General features: G+C 42.8%; 1 pseudogene; it reads right to left on the bottom strand.

Annotated features, from left to right (window-relative positions):
* Positions 1-22,261, bottom strand: part of LOC129495427 (60S acidic ribosomal protein P0-like) — a 54,147-nt pseudogene extending 31,886 nt beyond the window's left edge.
* Between the last annotated feature and the right edge of the window lie 492 nt (positions 22,262-22,753).

The raw sequence follows: 22,753 nt of genomic DNA, 5'->3' as shown, positions 1-22,753 counted from the left end.
TCACACTAGTGGGTAAGATCAGCTGACAGTTCAAAAAATTATTATTAATCATTATTATTGTTATTTTTGAAAGATTTCAGATGCCTGAGAACACTATAATTATTATTATTATTATTATTTTGTGTGGTTTGCACTTAATACACAGGCATTTTTTGCTGCTAGGCACTGTTTAGTCCATACACCATATTCTGGGCACCTGAAACCATGGCAACCATGATTTCTGATCATTTGTAGGCAATTTAATTTGGCTTAAACATTTAGATCCATTATTCTGCCGGTTATTTCTGAAAATGATTTAAAACACACTTCAACAGGCATCAATTTTTATTTTATTTTTTTTTCTGAACCATTAACATTATCTTTTTTTTTTTTTTTTAAGATTCTAGAGGTAGAAAGTGATTTGTAGCCATCAGGTTATCCATTTGCTTATGGACCATTTACTTAGTCTTTGAAATAGGGTTCAAAGAATTCAGTGTAGGGCAGAGATGGGTAGTATTTTTATTTTATTTTTAAAATTTTTTTTTTAATTTATTTATGATAGTCACAGAGAGAGAGAGAGAGAGGCAGAGACACAGGCAGAGAGAGAAGCAGGCTCCATGCACCGGGAGCCCGACGTGGGATTCGATCCCGGGTCTCCAGGATCGCGCCCTGGGCCAAAGGCAGGCGCCAAACCGCTGCGCCACCCAGGGATCCCTTTATTTTATTTTTAAAAGAGATTTATTTTAGGAAGAGAGAGGAGAGAGAGAGAGCAGGAGGGGCAGAGGGAGAGGGGCTTGGAGCCTGATGCTGGGCTCAATCTCACAATCCTGAGATCATGACCTGAGCTGAAACCAAGAGTTGGCCACTTAACCAACTGAGCCGCTCAAGCGTCCTGACAAGTATTATCTTTTAAAATAATTAATAATGCCCCTTTCTCATTTTCCTCTAAGTTAACACCATGATGAGCTCAATAGCTTTTTTTTTTTTTTTTTTAAGATTTTACTTATTTGAGAGTGAGAGAATGAGTGTGAGAATGGGGAGCAGCAGGGGCAGAGGGAGAAGTGGACTCCCCGCTGAGCAGGGGGAGCCCATGGGGGGCTGGATCCCAGGACCCTGAGATCATGACCTGAGCTGAAGGCAGGTGCTTCACCACCTGGGCCACCCAGGGGACCCTCAAGTACTTTCAAATCCTGAAATGCAAACTGAGATAAAGACAGTTACTGACGGTTTTACATGTGTGTTGGAAAGTAGGATGGTACCATTATTTTTTAAAGCTCTTAACTACAGGAATAAAATATGTCCAGTTTCTAACATCTCTGTACATCCATAATCACTGTAGCATCTCAATTTACAATAGCTGAATCATCTAGAGGTTATGAAGATTGGGGTCAGAAAATAACAGGCCGGGTTTCAATCCTCAAAGCTCAAGAGGAACTAATGTCTTTCACAGGTTTCTCCATTTGGAATCTAGAAGCTTTCCTTCATAATGACTCAAGATAAATTCCTCACATTTGTCAAAACTTGTGGATATATAAGGAAATTTTTCTTCTCTCCAACTTGAGAAAGACAGTTTTGTTTTCTCATAGTCAGTGGGTGGGGGAGTTCTAGTACTTCTTGTTGATAAAATATTTATAAGGCAATATTCTCGAAGTTGTACAATTGTGATGGTAAACACATTTATATGAAATTTAATGAGGCCAAGTGGGAGTGTAGTTAAATATCTTCTTGGAAATCTTGGCAAGTTACAATGGAGATTAAGATTCTAATTCATTTTAAAATGGGATTCAGTAATTTGTTATCTTTCAACCCTTTTGTAATTGTACTGGGGAGTCATACAAAAAGCACAAATATCAAGATTCCTTATGCCGGTGTTAGTTTGGCTTGTCAGTGTCTCTAGAGCTTCTTTTTCTTTGTTCAGATTACACACTTGGCTAAATGTTATCATTTGCATTTTGATATATACACTGGATTTTGTTAGTGGCAGAAATATCTTTATAAATAAATTAGAAGAAATTTTAAGATGTTTCATTTCTGCATGTAAACATCTGTGGGCACAAAAAGCCTGATGTTGTCAACAGAACCTTGATACTATGGTAGGGTTTTGTAATAAACAGTAGGGAAGTGTTAGTAATTGGGCGGACAGTGCGAGGAGTCTTGGTCTAAGCAGATGAGCCTCCGTGGGCCTGATGCCCTTTTAAGCAAACTCTGTTGAGAACTGAGGTGTTTTTGTTTTTGCTTTTTTGGTTTTGCTTTGTTTCGTTTTGTAACTTACAGACCATCCTCTACATTGTAAGAGAAACTCATACCTTAAATGTAAAGTTGGCTGGTACAAGCCATTTAAAAAAATTCTCTTTGATTTTTGAAGCCAGATTGTATGACAGACTTTTAGTCCTGCATTTTTGTTTATTTGAAATATTTTATTCATTCATTTATTTTAGATGGGGAAGGGGAGAGCACCTGTGTAAGCAGGGAGAGGGAGAGAGAGTCCTGAGTAGACTCCACGCTGAGTGCGGACCCTGATGTGGGCTTTATTTTTATTTATTTATGTATTTATTTATTTAATTTATTTATGAGAGACACAGAGAGAGAGGCAGAGACATAGGCAGAGGGAGAAGCAGGCTCCACTCAGGGAGCTCAATGTGGGATTCGATCCAGGGTCACACCCTGGGCTGAAGGCGGCGCTAAACCGCTGAGCCACCTGGGCTGCCCTGATGTGGGCTTTAATAGAACCACCTTCTTAAACCAGTATTCTCACGTGGCAGTAGCAAACAGCTTCTCAACCTTTATGTATTCTAGTCAACTACATTTTAAATGTTTCTGGTGTCTAAATAGTCAGATTTGCATATTATTATCTCAGCTGTTCCAGCTCTATCTCCCAGTCTTCTCTTTTCCCTACTCATGGTCTTGCTTTTGTTTCACTGGGCTCGTGATTCCATTCCTGGCAGTGGAGGGAAGGGAGGGAGTTGCAGTATTTATATAGCATACGGGTGGCCTCAGAAAGGCTGGTCCACTCATTCAGTATCGGTTTTGCCCAGATGCCAGTGCCGCCCACCTATTGTTGTCCATAGCTGACTCTCTAGACCCGTGGACATGCAACATTGGCTCTTTTGTGTGTCATGGTGGATGACACATTCTGTGTCCAACTGGTACCTTTGTAGCATAATGCAGGGGGTCCTGTAGAGGCAGCATTGCTTTCCCTCTCCTCTTTTCAAGTTTTTGCTAATGTGGTCCTCTTCATTCTTTTTTTTTTTTTTTAAGAGAAGTAAGCCTTTGTTTTCTTGTTTCACAAATAAAGTTGGCTGAGTTGATTGCTTTTCTGTGATTAGCCAAAGAGACCAATCCTGCATCATCCTCCAACTCCTACGACTCTTCCTTTGTTTCAGACTTGGCTGCGACTGCGGCAGCTGCAGGTGCGGCAGTGGGGGTAGTGGCCATGGTGACAGCAGCCAAAAAGGCAGATGGGTCAGCCAGGAAGGCCTTGACCTTTTTAGTGAGTGGGAAGGTGTCACCAGCCTCTGCAGACAAAGCCAGACCTGCTCGTATCTATTAATGATGGAAAGGGGCACTGACGCAACGGTTGGGTAACCTACCTGTAGACATACGCTGACAACGTTGTGGACGCCCTCCAGGAAGTGAGAATGCAGTTTCCTCTGTGATGTCAAGCACTTCAGGGTTGTAGGTGCTGCCACTGTCACCCACATGCTGGATGATTGACTCAAAGGAGGAGGGGGGAAGTGTTCAGCCTGTTCAGCAGTGTGGCTTTGCTGGCTCTCATTTTGTCTCTAGTCTTTATCAGCTGCAATTCACTAAGGATTTCAGTGGTGCCCCTAGAAATTTTAGTGGCGGAGTAAAGCCTGGAGAAGGAGGCCTTCTTGGGCCCCGGACCAGTGTTCGGGGCTGGCACAGTGACTTCACACAGGGCTATGGCACCAGCTGGCACGTTATTGGCCAGCAGCATGTCCCTGAACTCAGCGAGGTCTTCCTTGGTGAGCACAAAGCCCCCATTCCACCAATGTGAGGCTGCAGTCTCTCCAGATGCCCTTGAATGGCCCTGTGCATCATGGTGGTCTTGCTCATCAGCATGACAGCCTTCCCGTGGACGGACATGAATATGCTGCATCTGCTTGAAACCTACAGTGTGTGCCTCTACAGTGAAACATTTTGAATGATCATCCAAAAGTTGGATGATCTTAAGGAAGTAGTGGGACTCCCAGCTTGTCCTGACCCCCGAGCGTCATGGTGGTATGTCAGGGATGGCCACATAGGGTTTAAAGACAATGTCACTCTCATGAGGATGCCTGTAGAGACCTCTTCATTCTTTGGGCTGGCCTCCTTTGGAGAAAGCAAGCTGAATCATCTTACTAGATACTTTCATGTGCCTATTCTAAGTTCACAAAAAACCTAGAAATCCCCCGTCCCTCAGACTTGCTGCTTAGGAAACCAGAGGTGATGTTTACTTGTTCCTTCTCCTCTCTGCTGACCCTTTTCCCGGGCTTGTCCAGCATCGGCTTACTTCTAGGTCTGCTACTCACTACAGAAGTGGTCGGCAATCCTCTCCATCTAGAATCACCCTCACACTTCTGGGGAGATTCTCTTAGGCATCCACTCTCCCCTTGGGGTTACAGTAGGGAGTGGGGAGTGGGTGTCCCCAATATGGTTTTTAGTTTTTTTTCTTTAGTATGATTTTCCAACTTGCTGTGTATTTTGTCCTCTAGAAGAGAAGGAAAGGAACATAGAATAAATCTTCATGTCCAGTCTTGTTTTTATTCTTACAAGTAGCTAGATGTGCACTGAATAGTGTGTATTCTGAGTCTGTGTGTGTATGGGGGGGGTGTTGTTTTGAAAGCAGAGAGTTGTTAAGGGGAGGAGGGAAGCAGAAATCATCACTCTTTGTTTCAAGTTGCTAGGAATGACTCATTAGAGAGAAGAGATGTAGGAGAGGGGAGAGCGTTGCTGGAGTGATTCTTTAACCAGGAAGGGGGATGGTAGCCGGTGCTCTGTTGGTCTGCCTGCCTGGACCTTTTGCCTCTTGCCTTTCAGTTGAAAGTTTACTGCCTTGTTTACTCTTTCCTGATTGTTGCTTTGGGTGTTCTGAATAATGTAGCCGAGTGCTTCATGAAGGATCAGAGAAGAAATAGGAACTTTTGAGAGGTCCAAGTTTTGGACTTCGATTTTTTCACAACAGCTTTGATTGTGAGTTTAAAGTAGCGATATTCAACCAGGAGGAAGCAATAACAGCTTACGGATAACAAACACGCAAACTTCTTCCATAATGGTAATTGTTAGTGTTGGAGTTGGGAAAGCAGTTGGGGCATGGCCTCAGGGTAAGAATAGAGGACTAGAGGGTCAACCTCAGAACATAACGTTGAAGGATGTCATACTCCCTGAACATGTAAATCATACAGCAGTCTTTCCTGTCTGGGATGAGCATGTGCATCTGTGCTTTGGTTTCCAAGAATGAAAGTTATGAGGGATGCCTGGGTGACTCGGTTGAGCGTCTGCCTTTGGCTCAGAGTGTGACCCTGGGGTCCTGGGATCGAGTCCCACATCAGGCTCCCTGCAGGGAGCCTGCTTCTCCCTCTGCTAAGTCTCTGCCTCTCTCTGTGTGTCTCTCATGAATAAATAAAATCCTTACAAAAAAAGAATGAAAGTTATGCTTGTTTTATAACTGCATAAAGCCTGACCTAGTTGAATATGCAGGTACCTGCTTGAAGATACTGTTCTATAAAAGGGATCCCACTCTGAGCTCAGAAAGAAAGGGGTAGGAAATCTCCTTAGGCTTCAGAGGCTGAAGGCACAGAGTTCTTCATAGACTATGGAGACGTATCGGGAGTCAGAAGTGGGCTTCTCGTAGTGGAGCATAGGACAGGCCAACAGAGCTGACACCAGAATGTTAGGAAGACACATTTGGGAACATCCAGTAAAGAAAATGGCAATGTTAGGAAACCTAGCAAGAGACAAAGATATCCAAGTGGAATGAAAGCAAATGTAGGCAGGAAGCCCTGGTGGGGTTGGAAGTTGAAGACCAGAGGGGAGCGTGGAACAGAGTAGAAGATAATACCAAAAAGGGGCCAGGTGTCCAGTGAGGAAGGCACGCCTGACAGGTCTCACAGATGGAAACAAAGTGTTAGCTAGAAGCCTCTGGAGATGTTAGAAGTAAAGAGGTCAGGATCCAGGCAAGAAGTTCATTGACACTTATGGGGTGTAGGAAGCAACCAATAACATGAGCTTAAGGTAGGATTCCAAGCTCAAAATATTCTAAAACAGAGACCAGATATGGTCTTGGTGTGATGGATAGAAATAGGTTAATGTGACTAAAGTGAGTAATGTGGTCAAGCTATTCCAACACTTGGCTCTCTGGAATATTTTACATGCACACGCAGACGCAGGGAGGACTGATATAGTGAAGAACAGAATGCCCACAAAATCTCATAGAAGTAAAAGGAAAGTATCAGTAATTTCATTCTATTTTTGCTTCTGTATGCTTTCTAAATGGTCTTCAGTGAATGTTATTTTAAAAAATATTAATATAAAAATGAAAAACAAAACAAAACAAAAAAAGAAAAACAATCGACGCAAATGAATTGCAGGATACTTGCAGAGAGCTTGAGAATTTGGTATTTTGTTCGGTGACTTGTGATGGATCCTGCCTAGAAGGGGCACAGATGCAAAACTAAATTATTGGAGGACACAATAAATTCTCTTGGAATTGTAAATTTCCATATCCAATCTGCGGGCCTTTTATCTTCTAGTGGAAATTTCTCAACGGACTGATAGAACAGCCACTTTCTTCCAAAACCGTCATTTAGGTTGGGTCTGTCTGGGACAAGATGAAATAAGATTTGGAAATTATTGAACTGAGGTGATTAATTGGAAGGATTCAAACTGAATAAATTAAGATTGGACCCCAGTCCCTGTACTCAGCTGGATACTTTTTATTGGCCGATTGAGCCCATAATGGGATAATGGAATAAGAAGAATGTTGGGCTTTGTTTTTTAGTTCATTTTGCAAATGAGAAAAGCCTTAGGCAAAATTCCTTTTGTTCTTAATGCCAAAATATTTCACTATTAACCCAACATAAAATGTATTAGATAATAATTTCTAAAAAACACTGGACCAATAAACCTTGTAAAAATTTTTAAAAAAAATCTTGTAAAATTTAAAAATGTTTTCTGTCCCAAATACTTTCATTAACCCCCAATGATAAAAACTAGAGTCAAAGATATTAATAATGAGAAGATAAACAAATCTTTCTCAGAGCTTTTATTCATACCTCAGGAATTGGGTTATAAGAAAATAAATATTTGGTTACATGAATGAAATAGACTATTCAAGTGTATCACACACACGTACGTGACTAAGTACAGTTCTCTGGTTCAGTTGCAAAGTCAGTTTGAATAACTGTCATGATTTTAACCTGTTCTTGTTCGTGTGTGTCCTCTGAATTTTGGAAAGGCACAGTAGCATTAGGACAGTAATTGGATGGCTTGGCCATAGATTCCTTGGATGTTAGATGACTCACATGCTGTGTCTTTAATTAATGCAAGCCAGTTGTGTTTAGCAGGGGATAGCAAATGGGCCATTGTCATGTTTGGTAGAGTCATGCCACCCTTACCCACGGGTTGGGTGGATAAAGGTCACAAAGGAGCCCCTAAGGAATATGACGATGCTAAATGGACCCTAAATGTGCTCTTCCCCACATAAGCACCGATTGAGGTTGTAATATGGAATTTATCAGGACTCTGCTAATTACAAATCCTTTCCACTCTTTGCTAGAGTAAAATAAAGAACCTCGTTTAATACCGTCATTAACATGCTGCGAGCGCAGTGATTGCTCCCATCCACAGATACCCTCAGCGCGACCCCCAGGTGGGTGGCGGACCTGCATGTTTTCTGACTCGGTTATTCGCTTTGTCATGACGGCTTTGGATGAACTTATTCAGGCTGAATGGGATTTACTTGTTAGGAGGACAGGTCTGGGATGATTAGGCCAAAGCAGCTGGTTTTATTCATGTTTTCCATCTCTTAGTTCCACTTAACAGATACAACTCCTCATGAGGCCAGCCCAGAGGTGTAAAGTACCATTTTTTTCCTTGTTGGTACGACCATTTATCCTCTTGCATATATTTGCACAGGTTTTCTTGCTTCTAGATGGTAGTTGCGAGACTGCCGAAGTCACTCCTCTTTTCTGGATGTGTGTGTGTGGACACTAAGCGCCAGCATGCACAGCCCACTGCGGCCTGGGCTCCCCCTGGGCTCCATCACCGCTCTATTGGTTCGGGTGCATTGAGGGGCATGGGCGCTGAGACTGGCATAGAACCTGAGGCATTAGAATGGTTTCCCTAAACTTCCCTTCCAGAGTGGGGTGTCCTTTCCTTTTCTTTTTCTGTGTAGGGAGATAAGCTGCTCAGGTCCAGGGTCCGGGCTATGTGGACTCCCATAAAAGCCCTGGGCCCTTTCTGTGTGATCCTTTATTTTTTGTTCTAAGCAACTAAACAAGTTTGTCTTCACACTTCCCCTGTGTCATCCTGCACCTGTCCATTAGGATCAACCACCAGATTCCCTAACCAGTGAGTGCAGGGTTGGCAGAGATGCCCACGATAGCTGCTTGTGGGAGGCGTGAGCTGGCACCAGCTCACCACTGTTTATGGGTACCTCACACTTTGTGTGGTGTTTCCAATTCCAATTAGAAAGGGAGTAAAAATTCAGGGGAGTCAATAGTATAAAGGCGTACCTTGCCTAATGCAGTAGAAATGGCCCAGAAAGTTGGACCTGAATAGAATATTTATTAATCATAAGGGAGGTCATTATATCGGAGAAAACTGTAGTGAAAAGTTTAGTAAAGCAAAGATTTAAAAAAAAATACATTTTTTTCCAAATAAACCATGCCTCCTGATTTATTTAACTTGTACACATGGAGTTTACGTTTCACATTTTCTTTAAAGTAATATATGTCTATAAAACTAAAAAAAAAAAAAAAACCGGTAACAGTTTTATGGGGGGCTGGGGCTGGAGCAGGGATCTCTCATGAGTCATTCATTTTTTAGGTTGTCTCCTTCCCTTCAGATGGAAAGATGACTTGTTTCTTTGGCAGGTTCTGACAGGTGCCCAGGAGTCACCTGCAAAGACATCGTGTTTTCCGTGGGGGAATCTGCATTTCTGTTTGGTCATGTGCTTCCTCTGTTCCTTGAACGGAGGTATAAGGAAGTAGCAGAGCTGGATTTGGGCGCTGGTTCTGCTCTAGATGGCTGCATGATTGGAACAAAGCAGATGGCCTCTCTGAGTCTCCTTTTTTAAATCAATAAAACGAGAAGAGTCTGCTTAATGGTTGCTAAATTTGCATCTAGTGGTGCAGTTTTAAAAACAAAAATAAATGTGAGTGTCCATCTTTGAAAACATTACCAAATCGTAAATTTCTCTATTTATATTCAAATGCTAACTATGAAGGACACATGTGCATTTATGAAGGCGAATAATGGCATAGAACTGTAGGGAAACTTATATGTTTAATAGAGCTAAGTGATTCACGCCCAGTAGTGGCAAACTGCATTCCTGAGTAATGGTGGAATATATTTTCTCAGGTGATAGCTTAAATTCAGCTCTGTTGGGGCTTAATTAAGGAGTGCTGTCTGTAGTCATGAGCGATTCTGTGGAGTAAAATCACTGGAGAAATAGAAACGCTCCAGAAAGCAATGCCAGTCTTTGGCATTGGAGGAATAATCTGGTTGAGTTAGTTTGGGCTCTTAAATTTGAGGGAGATTCAAGGCTCTGTTGAACGGACCAGGAGTGAGTCCCAGTGGTGCTGGTCTGTTGGAAAGAGCCAGGGAAGTCGATTTTGTGTCTGGGCTGTTGGGCAAGTTCCCGAAACCAATTTTCTGCTGGAAACGGTGTGTATCCTTCTGGCAACAAGCTGCTTGAGCAATGAGCTGTCACATTTCAATGCAGAAACCTTTTGTTTGGCAGTGAGATAATTTTAGTTCTTTTTCTATCAGGAATCTATTTAGAAATTCAGCATAAATGCATTTGGAGTATACTAGCTTCTTCATAGGGGAGCTGAGGTCCAGAGCAAATCATAATGTGTGGGTGTGTTCCTCCGTTCTCATCGGCACCTCCTTCCATATGCCAGGTTTAGATACAGGGGAAAAAAGCACCAAGGGCAACCTTGGAAGGTGGTTCCCAAAGCACAGTATGTGCAGAGTGCAAGGAAGCACATCCATTCTTTGCCCTACCAGTGGAGGTCAGAGAGTGATTTAGAAGCTGAATCTGTAAAAAAATTAAAAAAAAATTAAAAAATTAAAAAAAAATAAAAAAGAAGCTGAATCTGTGTGTGTCGGTTCCTGAGGTTTTGTTGGCATCTACTGGCTTTTGCACTAGATAAGCTTTATCAGCCTTCTCAGCTTTAAACCACTAAGATACTAAGTATTATAAGGGATGTGCTTGTATTAAAATTGCTAAGAGTTCTACCAAGACAGACCATCCAATCGTCTTTATTTTTATCTTTGGTTTTTATAGTATATAATACTGCTCATTTGTTCTTACATGCGACTAGGATGGTATTCGAGCACATTTTCTGATATCATTTTGTGATACTCTATTGCTTATGCAAGGAAAAACGGACATGACAAAATTACACTGCTTTTCAGGTGGCTTAGATGCATGTCTTCTAACATAGAGTCTGCATACAATATAATCTGAACAGAATCATGGTATCTTCCTTCCTTTCCAAGAAATCCCTGTTCACTTATCTTTATTTATGTACCAATAGAGAGCAAACTGCAGCTTTCCTTTACATTTCCTTTCATTTTCTCTGTTCACCTAACCTTTCAACAACCCTTTTGAATTCAATAGAGCATGTAATTATTGCACCATATAGAAACAGTTGGGGGAAACAAATGGCATAGTGCAAAAAGGTGTAATTTATGGTAGCAAGTCATCCAGAAAAACGTGGAAGGAATGTTCAACTTATTTTAAATATCTTAATACCATTGCCTTTTTTCTTTCAGTTGTGCACGTTAAATTTTTCATGTGACACACGAAAAATTATTAAACACAAGCTTATATAAAAATCCAGCAGAAGTTGCTATAAAAATTAAAATGTTCCAATTTAAATGACAATAGGAAACCAGCAGGGTTTAAGGCATTTATTTTCTTGGTTCAAATATGTGACTGTAACTAGAGTCTAGACATTTTCGTTTGTCAGCAGCTCAAAAAACTTCTCATGTTCTTCAATCTTAGAAAGATACAAAGGTGAGATTCTGGCCTCATAGCGCAGCAGCGTGAAGTAAGAGCATGTGCGTGCGTCAGTGTGGTGGTTGGATGGAAGTACAGCCGACACGTTGATGTTGATTTTATGAGAAAATCTGATGTATAGAGCATGGGACTGTAGCAATGTGAAAATAATGCTCTCACATAGTAATATTACAGCCTACATAGGTGTGTATATATGTGTATGCTTTGTAAATCTATAAATAGCATGCTAGCATTTAATTTGGGAGTTAGGACTTTCAAAATCAGAAATATAGTACACGGGGAAGTATTATTTCAAAGTGTTTACTTCATTATTTGGCTTCTGTGAAATCCCAGTGCTCAACTATGGATTTGACCAGTGTTTTAGCTCAGGTCCTCTCAACACTGGATTCAATAAAATAATCTGGGGAACTTAAAAAAAAAATCCCAATGCCAAGACCCCATCTCTGGAGATTCTCATTTAATTGGTCGGGAAGTGGGCCTGGGAATTGCTGATTTTTAGCAGCTCCCTTGATGAATCTAATGTGCAGTCCGGGTTGACAGCTACTGCTTCTGCCCTGTGTCGATGAGCAGTCGGTGGGGGTATCTAACATCCCCCATGTGGTGATTTGTGTTCCTGGAGGTCTTCCTGCCATGGTGACTGCGGAGACCTAGAGCTGCTGATATCTGCAGAAGGGTCCCGTCTCTATGTTTAGGCAGAAAGACCCAGGATGGGCAGTGCAATGGGAAATACCTCAGGAAGGACTGTGTTTTAGGTGATGCATACAAGATTATAAGCTTAGGTGGAGTCAGGCCTTGAACCCAGTCGTCTGTAGTGAGAGGGTCGAATGTGAGTCTCTGGAATCAGACTGCAGGCCTGGCTATGTTGGCCTCTGCGTTAGCTGGCTGGTGCAGTGGTGATGCATGTGTCATTTATTCATCAGCCTGGTAAAGACTTTGGAACTCCTCACTTTTGAGCCAGTTATATTTGGGGAAGAAAAATATGGCACCAGCCACAGTCTTACATGACAGGTCTTAGTTAATTAACCTCTTTTGGCCAAAGTTTTCCTTTTTTTTTGTTTAAAAATTTTATTTATTTATTTATTCATGAGAGACACAGAAAGAGAGGTAGAAACACAGTCAGGGGGAGAAGCAGGCTCCCTGCGGGAAGCCTGATGAGGGACTCGATCCCAGGACCCCAGGGTCATGCCCTGAGCTGAGGGCAGATGCTGAACCCCTGAGCCACCCAGGCATCCCTGGGTTTCAGTGTTCTTACGTCTCAGTTAGACGGGTGTCCTGTTGGGCATGAAGATCTGGATTTGCTCTCTGCAGTTGCATGGACTTGATTTAGGTTTCAGACAGACTGGAGTTTGAATTCTGGTTCCATCTCTGGACTTTGTGCCCCTATGTATCCTCTATGAACGAGAGTTATTTGGCCTATTAATGTGATGGCGTAATAGTACCTACCTCAAGAAGTGGTCGTGAGTTGGCGTACGTAGAGTGCTTTGTGCTGTGCCAGGCACACATGGGTGTGTACACACTGTAATATCAGGTACTTCATGTCCCTGGGAAGACACATGTATGTTTCCAAATGTCTGGAGTATTTAAGTATTTACATGCTAACATTCAGAAGTGTGCGTGTGTTTAATACAGAGGGAGCGTGTGCATGCAATTGGGAGGAGGCAGAGGGGATCTTAAACCGGCTTCATGTGGGGCTCGATGCGGGGCTCGATCTCACCACCCTGAAATGAAGACCTGAACCAAAATCAAGAGTCGGATGCCTAACTGACTGAGCCACCCAGGCACCCTCCCCCTCCTTTTTTTTAGACCTTTGAAAGGATGTAGCATCCCTGATGAGATTGACGCTCTTGACTCGATGGGTTAGGCAACGACGGTCCCTTAGATGGTCAAGAAGTGCCTTGATGAAGACTTGGTGCAGCTGATACAGAAATGCCTTCTCATGCGCAGCCAGGAAGCTGCTGCCTTGTGAAAGCAAAATAAATGTTTTCATGTATTAGCTCAGGAGCAAAGGAACATAATTTTTAATGAATGACGCTTCTCTCTTTAAGCTACTTTAAAGTCATTTGTCACCATCTATGCTCAGAAAACAGCAAACATTCTCACAGAACATGCATGCACATCTTTTGTTGCCGGCTCTTCCCACCCCTGCCTTCAGTGAGAACCCACACTGTGAACCATACGATGAAGTGTGAGGAATGTTAAGGCCGGGGGAGCGTGAAGGGGTGGGTGGGTGGGTGTGGGAGTCCCTGTGTGTAACTGCCTTCTAAAATTAAAGATAAATTGTTTCTTAATTACCTGCTATTTCGGAATTAATGCGCATTCCTCTCTCCCACTACTTTGGATGATCAAGGGCTGATCAGACACAGTTATTTTAGGGTATTTTTCCTCTGCTCTGTAACACCTGATATTTAGAAACCGAATCCCCTTCTAGCTCTCCTTTATTTTTCCTGTGTTCATATCAGTGCTCCCCAGGACTTCGTTTGAACAATTCAACCTTGTCAGAGGAGAATCATGCTCTCCCCGTATTGTACTTAATTGTGTGCCCTGTTGCTTCTAAGCCGTGCGCTTTATGTACCTTGTGCACTTGTCAGCAGCGGCATTCTTTTTCATAGTCCCACTAGGTAAGAATGACACCTTATAACCTCTCTCTCTCTCCTTTCTCTTCTTTGTTAGGTAAAAACAAAAGGGGTATTTTGATTTATAAGTGGCAGTCTAGCTTGGCTCTCACCTTCAGGATATCCTTGCACAGGGAAGAAGACAAATGTTTTCTGCTCTATGAACAGCCTATAGAGAATTTGCTTCGCATGTTCTTGAACTTCCTACCCCTTGCTTTGGGGTCCCTCCCACGCCATGGAGAGAGAGCTGTGGAGAATGTGGATTCTTGGAAATTCTCTGCTGAAGCCAGATGTCTTGCCTCCAGCAGCGGTATATTTGGGGGACATTAGGTTGCTTGCCTTTCATACAGTTGTGTCAAGGTAATAATTCATGTTGTCTGATCAAACAGCTGGCAGGGCTTGGCTGTCAGGCCAATCTTTTAGAATTTTGTATCGGCAATTTCTGAATGAAATAAAGGCTACAAATTATATTCAGTCCCGGGAACTTGACCCTGGGCATAAAATTAGAAAATTGGGAATGGTTTGTTAGTTGGATAAGTTTAGTTTTGCAGTCAGCTGATGCTTCATTTTATCTATCATCTATCATCTATCTATCTATCTATCTATCTATCTATCATCTATCAATCATCTATCATCTATCTATTTCTATCATCTATCATCTATCAATCATCTATCACCTATCTATCATCTATCTCTATCATCTATCATCCATCTATTTATCTATCATCTATCTATCTATCTATCTATCTATCTATCTATCTATCTAGATCTCTCTATCCATCCATCCATGTATCATCTATGTGTCTGTCTATACCTGTCTTTTTACCATCACTTTTTTGAAGGTGATAACTTTTTATACAATGAAGTGCATCAATGGCAGATAGAGTTCATTGACATATGTATATATTCAGGTTTAACCACCACCCTAACAAAGTTATGGAATATTTCTGTTATGCCTGATTTTTCCTTATGCCCCTTTCAAGGTGATAAGAACAGCCCATCACAGACTGTCATTCTTAAATGAAGACACATCATCAAAACTCAGTTGTAACTGTGCGGCTAAGACTGACTTTAACAAAACCAACACTCAATATAATTACTTTATTGTAAGTAGAAACATGCAGGCACTAAAGGAGTTGCTTCTCTTGACTGGCAGCTCAGAGGAGGAGGGGAGGAAAGGGTGGAAGTGAGTGGATGTTAGGGCGCAGCATATCTACTGCAGTTAGCTCAGGATGCTCAGGCCTCGGCTTTTGAGGGACCTGCTTTTCTCTGCTTTAGCAGAAGGACGGACAAGATGCAGTGAAGGACAAGATGATCCAAAAGGAAAAGTGTCATATGTAGTAGAGGTCAGAGAGCCTTGCTGAATTGTTATTCAATAAGTGCAAGATTGGTAATTGTTATTCAACAAATGCAGGTTTTGTGCAGAGACCAAAGGCAGCTGCCAGGGAGGCTAGAGATGTTAAAGGTATGTATAGAGTGCACTGGCCAAAGGATTAGCTCTTTATTAAATCAAAAAAAATTATGCCTGGGCACGGTGAAGGAAGGACTTCATAGTGTTTAACATTGTGGGTGGGAGGGGTGAGACCAAGGCAAGGAGGCTGGTGATCCCAATTAAACAGGGCTTATCTTTGATGAGATAGGTCTGAGTTCTTCACCCGCCACATGTCTGTGGGTGTTTGATACCGTTCAGACAGCTCAATTATAGGATTTTGATGCCTTTAGCGACTCAATCAATCATCTGTAGTAAGGTTCAGGTTGTTTGCATGCTGCAGTGTGCTGGTGAAGACGGCAGCGAGTTCTTTCACTGTAAGAATGGTGGGATTGCAGCGGGGGAAACACCAAAGCTATTTCGGATTTAAACTGCCTGCATACCATTGGGTCACAAAAAATAGCTTGGAAGACGGAGTAAGATAGACGTCTCAGTTTTACCCAAATGCCAGCCCTTATTTGTTTTTCTATTTATGCAACATTATTCAAATTGAAGTGACATGCAACTTGGTCCAAAGACATCAAACAAGTAAGACTTCCCTGGAGAGTGGATTCAGAGCAGTTAAAGTGGGGAGGAGAGTGCAGTGGATGCTATGATCGAATTTTGCGTCCAAGTTCAGAATAATTGTCCAAAGTTAGAGGATTCTAGGGAAGCCAGAGCATCGTGCAGAGTCCCCAGCAGTAGTGGCGCATTGGTGTTTTTGCCATCCTGACAAGAAAAGTGCTGGCGGTGTGTTGATGCTATGGGCTCTCTACCGATGCCTGAATTTCCCTTTGAGATTGGATTTCACTAGAAGTCAGTCCGTTGGTTTTTTTTGGTGTTCCTCTGATCGTCCTCAGAAATGGAGTGAGCTGTTCCTTTTATGTGTTCTGAAATACCCTTTATCCTTAACACATGGCAGCTTATTACTTTTTAAATAAGATATAAATACTTCTTAAGTATGTATGTACTTTTCAAACACATGCTTGAATTACCAACTGTTTGTTGTTTTTTTTTTTTTAAATTGTGTGTTTGATGGTCATATTCCTCTTATGAATAGGCCTGTTATTTCATTTTTAGTACATGCTAATTCTCCTAAGACTACAGCCCTCATTTCCCTGGAGACAACTGAAAAAAAAAAAAAAAACAATTTATCAGGATCAGAATATTGTACAACTTGAGAAATTTCAGTTATGATTTTTTTCCCCAACTAAAGTATGTTTCAATTAAGCAAAACAAAACAAAACATGCAGACTTCCTTTCTCTAAATCATGTTTTGAATATAGTCTCTTCTCTCCCCCCAACCTATGGAAAGACTAATTTTCTTCTCCGTCAATTTTCTCTGTTTTCATATTTTACATGTGGTTGGATAACAAGACTCTAACTTTCCATTTTATAGCTAAAGACCTTGACCTGTTGGTTCTAATAAAGAGTTATGAATCATGCCCTGATAATGTGACCCCACTCCCCCCCCTCACCCCAATAAATTCCCTTGGTGGGTGATAAAACAATAGATTAAAGCAGACACATTTGGTCTCTGTTAAAGCTATTTACAGTGATTTCTCTGCGGCAAGCATTATATTTTAGGGCAACCAGATGCTCCTCTTTCAGGGTCCGTCTTGTTACGCATTCTCTCAGTATCCCGGGGGAAATCATTGGGGGCCAGCAAATTATCTTCTCTCTGCTAGTACAGTTATATAACTTAGCTCCATCCAGGAGGAGCTGTGAATATAGAGAGGAGAAAACAAAACAAAACAAAAAAACAACCCAAAACAAAAAAGCAACCACACAATGGGAAAAGCCACCTTGAAAAAAAAGAAAAAAGAAAAAGATCACTTAACGAAATCCCATTTATACCGTTTGCTTTCTCTTTGTCCTTATGCTTCGCTTCCTGTAGAGGGGGACTTCAGAGGTGGCCGGCAGCTGTCCCAGGACATTAGTGATGCTCGCTCTCTGCGGTGTTGTTCCTGAAAGAGCGCAAACTGCCCGAGCCACCTCATGGCTCAGGGAAACCTGAGTGGGGTGTCCTCAGAGCGTTAGGCTTAATGCTTCTACAGCTACATGGCTGAAGAAGACGTTGCTGAAGACCTGCGTATTTATGTACATATTTGGAAGATTTGGACGACTTATTATAGATCATAGTTTTTCAGTTGGCTGGTTGGTGTTGTGTCACCTCTTGAAAGCTTCAGCATCTTCCATCTTTGTCTTTGCCCCAGGTCTTCTGCTTTTTTTTTTTTTTTTTGACCAATAATAAGAATAATAGCACTAATGATATTGTTAAAACTGTAGTCTGCTTTTCTTCCTAAAGCATCGATGAGTGCTTCCATGTAAGCCTTCAGGAATGTGGAGGAGTTCGTCTTTATTCCTGCAGGGGAGTTCCCCACGAGCTCAGGGAGGCTGTAGATCGGGCCTTCTCCTCCTAAGCCCTGCAGGACTCTGCTGCCTCTGTGCTACAAGCGAATCACACAGTGCGGCCAGCTGGAGAAAACAACACCCCTAGAGCAGACTATCAGATTTCATAGAGGCAAGGTACTTTTCTTCTGTTTCAAGAAAATAACTTCCTTTTAGCAGTGAGAGGGCAATGGGTGCTGAGGACTATATGGCAGCTTTCTTCTCACCAGCTCTGAGAAGTCTAGTCTATGGGAGCAGATTTGAAAGAGAAAAACTGTTTGCTTCTTCAGGGAAGAAATCAGTGTGAAAATTGGATGATGCTCTACCCTAAAGCCATTTGGTATCCCTAGCACAATGCGTGGCAAAAAGTTGGCATTCAAATATTTGCTGAACTAAAATTTCTGTGTTAAAAATATCTGTGAACTGGAAAAAGAAAAATAGCATTTAAGATACTAAGTCCCAATAATGATTGTTGTAGGAATAAGACAACATAATTAATGTCAATGCATGCACTTACATTTGGAATGTTTTTGTATAGTTTGTGGAGATTTCACATTTAATCCTTTTATGATTGGATAAAATTCCCTTGTTCTATATTTTGACCTTTGACTATTTCCATTGTTTACTTTGGAACTGGCTCTCAGGATCTAAGTTTCCTATATGTAAACATGCCATTTAAAAATTATTTTAGAAGCCTTGATATTATCTTTCAGAATTCAATTTTCTGAACTGAAGTCTGCTTTTGGCAAAAAAGAAAGAATAGGATTGTCTATGTACAGTTGAGGCATAATTCAGACAAGGTTGTTATATCAATCAAATTAAATTTAGAGAAATAGAGACCAGTCCAAACCTCTAATGTGATAGAAAAATAACTCCTGAGTTTGGTGAGATCTGACACTCCGAAAATTAAATTCAGTTTGATTCAATTTTATTTAATTCAACTAATGAAACATTGCTTTAAACTTTGCACCAGACATTGTGCTAAGTGATAGTGGTTTAGGTACAATTTGTACCCTTCAGTAGCTCACAGACAGGTGGGAGGATAAGTGTTTCCACTAGAATCTGTCCTCTATGAGAGCAGAATTTTGTTCTACTCATCTGTGCATCCCTAGTGTCTAGAATAGCTTTTGGCACATAGTTGGTATCAGTCTGCTCAGGCTGCTATAAAAAAAAAAAAAAAAAGCACAAACTGGGTCACTTCCACAACAGAAATTGATTCTCACAGTTCTGGAGGCTGGAAAGTCCAAGATCAAGATGCCAGCAGATTCAGTGTCTGGTGAGGGCTCGCTTCCTGGTTTGAAGACAGCTGCCTTCTCTCTGTGTACTCACATGGTCTTTCCTTGGTGCGTGCTCTTGAAGAGAGAAAGCGAACTCTTATTGGGGCTCCACCCTCATGACATCATTTCAACCCAATCACCTTCCAAAGGCCCCACCTCCAAATACCAAGTTAGGACTTCAGTGTATGAATTTTGAGGGGACGCAGTCAATCCCTAACAGTAGGTGCTTGATTAATAACTTTTGAATAAAAAAGAATGGATGCATGGTTATGTTGAAGGAAGATTCTGATTATTGTGTGCTTGTATGAGAAATGGTCAGTAGTAGGAGAATTGGGTGCACTTCTTTCCGATCCTCATCGTCATCTATAGAAGGTCACAAACAGTGCTATACTTTTCAAATTCTAGATTACAACCTGGCATATTTGTGTTGATTCTGATGTAAACTTCACATCACCTAGTGTTGTCTCAGGCCATCTTCCTGTATGGGACAAAGCATAAATTAGTGATTTCTTTAAGATAGGTAAGTGTCTGGGAATTCTTTTGCAAACACTGAATTCCCAGTTCTTTGTCTCAGGAAAAGGAAGACGAGTCCACCTTATGGAAGCTAGTATATAGCAAAAATGGTCTAGAAACTCTGGATCAATAGTAACCTGACAGGCTGCAAAAACCAAGCTTCTCCCAAAACCTTAAAAATCAAATAAGAGGTGGTTAATCAAGAAAATAAGCTAAAGAGTCATAAAAAAAGAGGCATGAAAAAAAAAAAGAGGCATGATAACTTACACAGTTTATTTGAACGTACTTTAAAACCTGTGTACAAAGGGGCACCGGGGTGGCTCAGCCTGTTAAGTGTCTGCCTTCAGCTCAGGTCATGATCTCGGGGTCCTGGAATTGAGCCCCACGGCAGGTTCCCTGCTCAGCAGGGGGTCTGCTTCTCCCTCTGCAACCTCCCCCTGCACGCTCTCTCTTTCTCAAATAAATAAAAAAAGTCGCAAGAAACCATGCATACACATATTCATTCTTCAATATTTTGATAGGGGAGTTGGAGCATTCTCTAAGTACTGTTCTGACTGAGATAAATAACCGTTTTTCTTTCTTAAATAAACCGTGTCTGTAATGCATCTTCCATGATTTCCTGTGTCTTTACATTGAGAACTTAAATATAATTGGAAGGCATTCTGAGAACAGAATCTTTCTATACTTCTATGATTTTCTGCAGTTTTGCTTATAAAGCTCCCAATTCCTCACCAAATACTTCTATTAAATCCTTTCAAAACAAATTCATTTTATATTAGTGTTTCACTGGTGTCTCTCAATATTTTATTAAATTATGGAATTGCAGTAACAAGTACAATTGTCACAAACTAGTTTCAGAACAAACTCAACTGATTGCTGATAAAATTACAACTCCATGGGTGGTAGCAGAAATGCATCCTGCCAAGCAGTCAGTTAGCTGCTAGTGGGAAAAAAGGTTTAGTAGGTTTAGCACAAGATTTGAGTGGCCTGCAAAACTGTGTTACTAGCAGTTATCCACACTGGGTGATAAGAAACAGCATGCAAGGTCTTTATTGAGTGAAGATGTGTAGCTCATACTTTTAACATAATTTTAAAGGAATTTCAAGAAAATATAAAAAACGGCACTTATGCTTGCTTGACAGCTCAAGAGGGATTTATTTATTTGTGCCAAGAGAAACAGAATAGTATAAAGATTCCTGATTTGGAATTGGAAAACCCATATCCACGTCTCACCTGTCACTCATAGCTGGATCGGCATGGGCTGCAGTTGGGTCATCTCTGTGTGCTCAGCTGGACGTCTGAAAGTTGTCCCATGAATAAAGAGGCAGACTCAGCCCATTGGGGCCCAATGGGGCACAATGATTACCATTGTGAGAGGAGCTTTCAGAGAAGAGCATCCATTTTGTAGGAAATTTACTGCTTTGGTCAGAGTTCTCCCTTACTAACAGTAGACATCGACTCTTGAGTGATAAAGTAGAAAAAGAGTTTATCGAAAAACAGGTTTTTAAAAATTATTATTTATTTATTCATGAGAGACACAGGCAGAGGGAGAAGCAGGCTTCATGTGGGGAGCCTGATGTGGGACTCGATCCCGGGACCCGGAGTCATGCCCTGGGCTGAAGGCGGTGCTAAACCGCTGGGCCACCTGGGCTGCCCCAAAAAAGAGTTTATCACAAAAGGATGTGGGACAAAATACAGGATCCTTGGGAAGGCTGCAGTGACAAGATGGGCAAATCCACCAAAATCAACATCTGAAGTCGTGCACCAGAACAGGTCTTCAGCTGCTACCAAGACATGGATGCAAACGTCTGTGACTTCTGCACCAGGGTATTGCTTCTATCAACCACACCAGCGCTGACACCACTGCCGTCAAAGACTCGCCCTCACAGCCACGGCTCCCTGCTGCCACGTGTCAGTGTGCGTGCGTGCACATGTGTGGGAGAGAGTGGGGCTGCTGGGGAGAGCGAGCGAGGACTGTCTTTTCCTATTAAGCCCTAGATCTTGAGTCCAGTCCAGTGTGGATGGGTTTCTTCTTGGTTGGTTACTAGCTTGAGCCTAGTCATAAATAACACAAAGGCAACACGTACCTGGTGTTTTTAGTGTCCATAGTAAGCTCTTCAGATACAAATGAACCCAACAGAGAGAAAGCTCGGGTTCTGAGCTGCGGAAGTGAAGGTCACACATCCACCTGGGCAGGCGCAGAGGAGCCGTGCTGGAGACACCATCTAGAGCGAGAGGCCCGAAAGATGCAGGCCTGAGTGAGTGGCAAGTGTCCAGGAAGGAGGGTCAAGGGGACTTCTGTTGTCCTTTGAGGAGGCAAGCCGCTGAGCTCGGGAAGCTGGAGGGAGTGGTGGTGATAGTGGTGGTGATGGTGGTGGTGGTGGTGATGGTGGTGGTGATGGTGGTGGTGGTGGTGATGGTGGTGGTGGTGGTGGTGGTGGTGATGGTGGTGGTGGTGGTGATGGTGGTGATGGTGGTGGTGGTGGTGGTGGTGGTGGTGGTGGTAATGGTGGTGGTGGTGATGGTGATGGCTATGGCTCACACCTGTGGCTTGGCCGTCGTTCTTGAGCTGACAAGGACTGAGGTGGGTGTCTAGGCCTTCACTGGCACGTCCCACGCGATGACTGAGGACCCCTGTGTGCCTGCTGGAGAGGGAGCGGGACGAGGATGCATCCCTACCGGGGTCAGGGAGCTGTGCTGCGGGGCAGTGGTTTCCCAGTTTTAGTGGGACTCGGGCAGCTAGGATCAACCGGGCAAACCGAGGGGGCATGGTTCGAAGGGAGCCAAGCAGCTGTGCCCAGCGGCGCTTGGTTCCCCGATGCCCTCAGGACTCCGTGGAGCACGGCTCAGCCCCCTTGGGCCCGGGCCCTGTGTGGGGCTTTCAAGGCGGGGGCTCCCGCAGCCAGAGGGCCTGTGGGGGGCCGCGGGGTTCGCACAGGCCGGGAGCCAGGCACTGGCCTCGGGAAGCAGAGCAGCTGGAGAGGACTCTTGTAGTGAGGCATCGGACAGATGGCCCTTGCGCTGGGGCCCCCCGGACCGTGGAAGCGCTGCCGGCGCCGGGTGGTGGGCGGGCGAGGCCCCGGGGGTGATGCCCCTCTGCCCCGGGGCCTGTGGTCGCCAGTTCAAGGTTCACATGACACCCGCCGGGTGTCAGCCGCACCGGCCTGCGTGCCGCGTGGCTTCTTTTGCCTTGTTTGGGCACATGGCGAGAGGAGCGCGGGTGGTCCAGGAGTTCTGGTGAAGTCCAGTCCGAGACTCTCCC

Source organism: Nyctereutes procyonoides, unplaced genomic scaffold, assembly GCF_905146905.1.
Source record: "Nyctereutes procyonoides isolate TBG_1078 unplaced genomic scaffold, NYPRO_anot_genome, whole genome shotgun sequence".
NCBI classification, from domain to species: Eukaryota; Metazoa; Chordata; class Mammalia; order Carnivora; family Canidae; genus Nyctereutes; species Nyctereutes procyonoides.
This window is presented reverse-complemented; position numbering and strand designations above follow the sequence as displayed.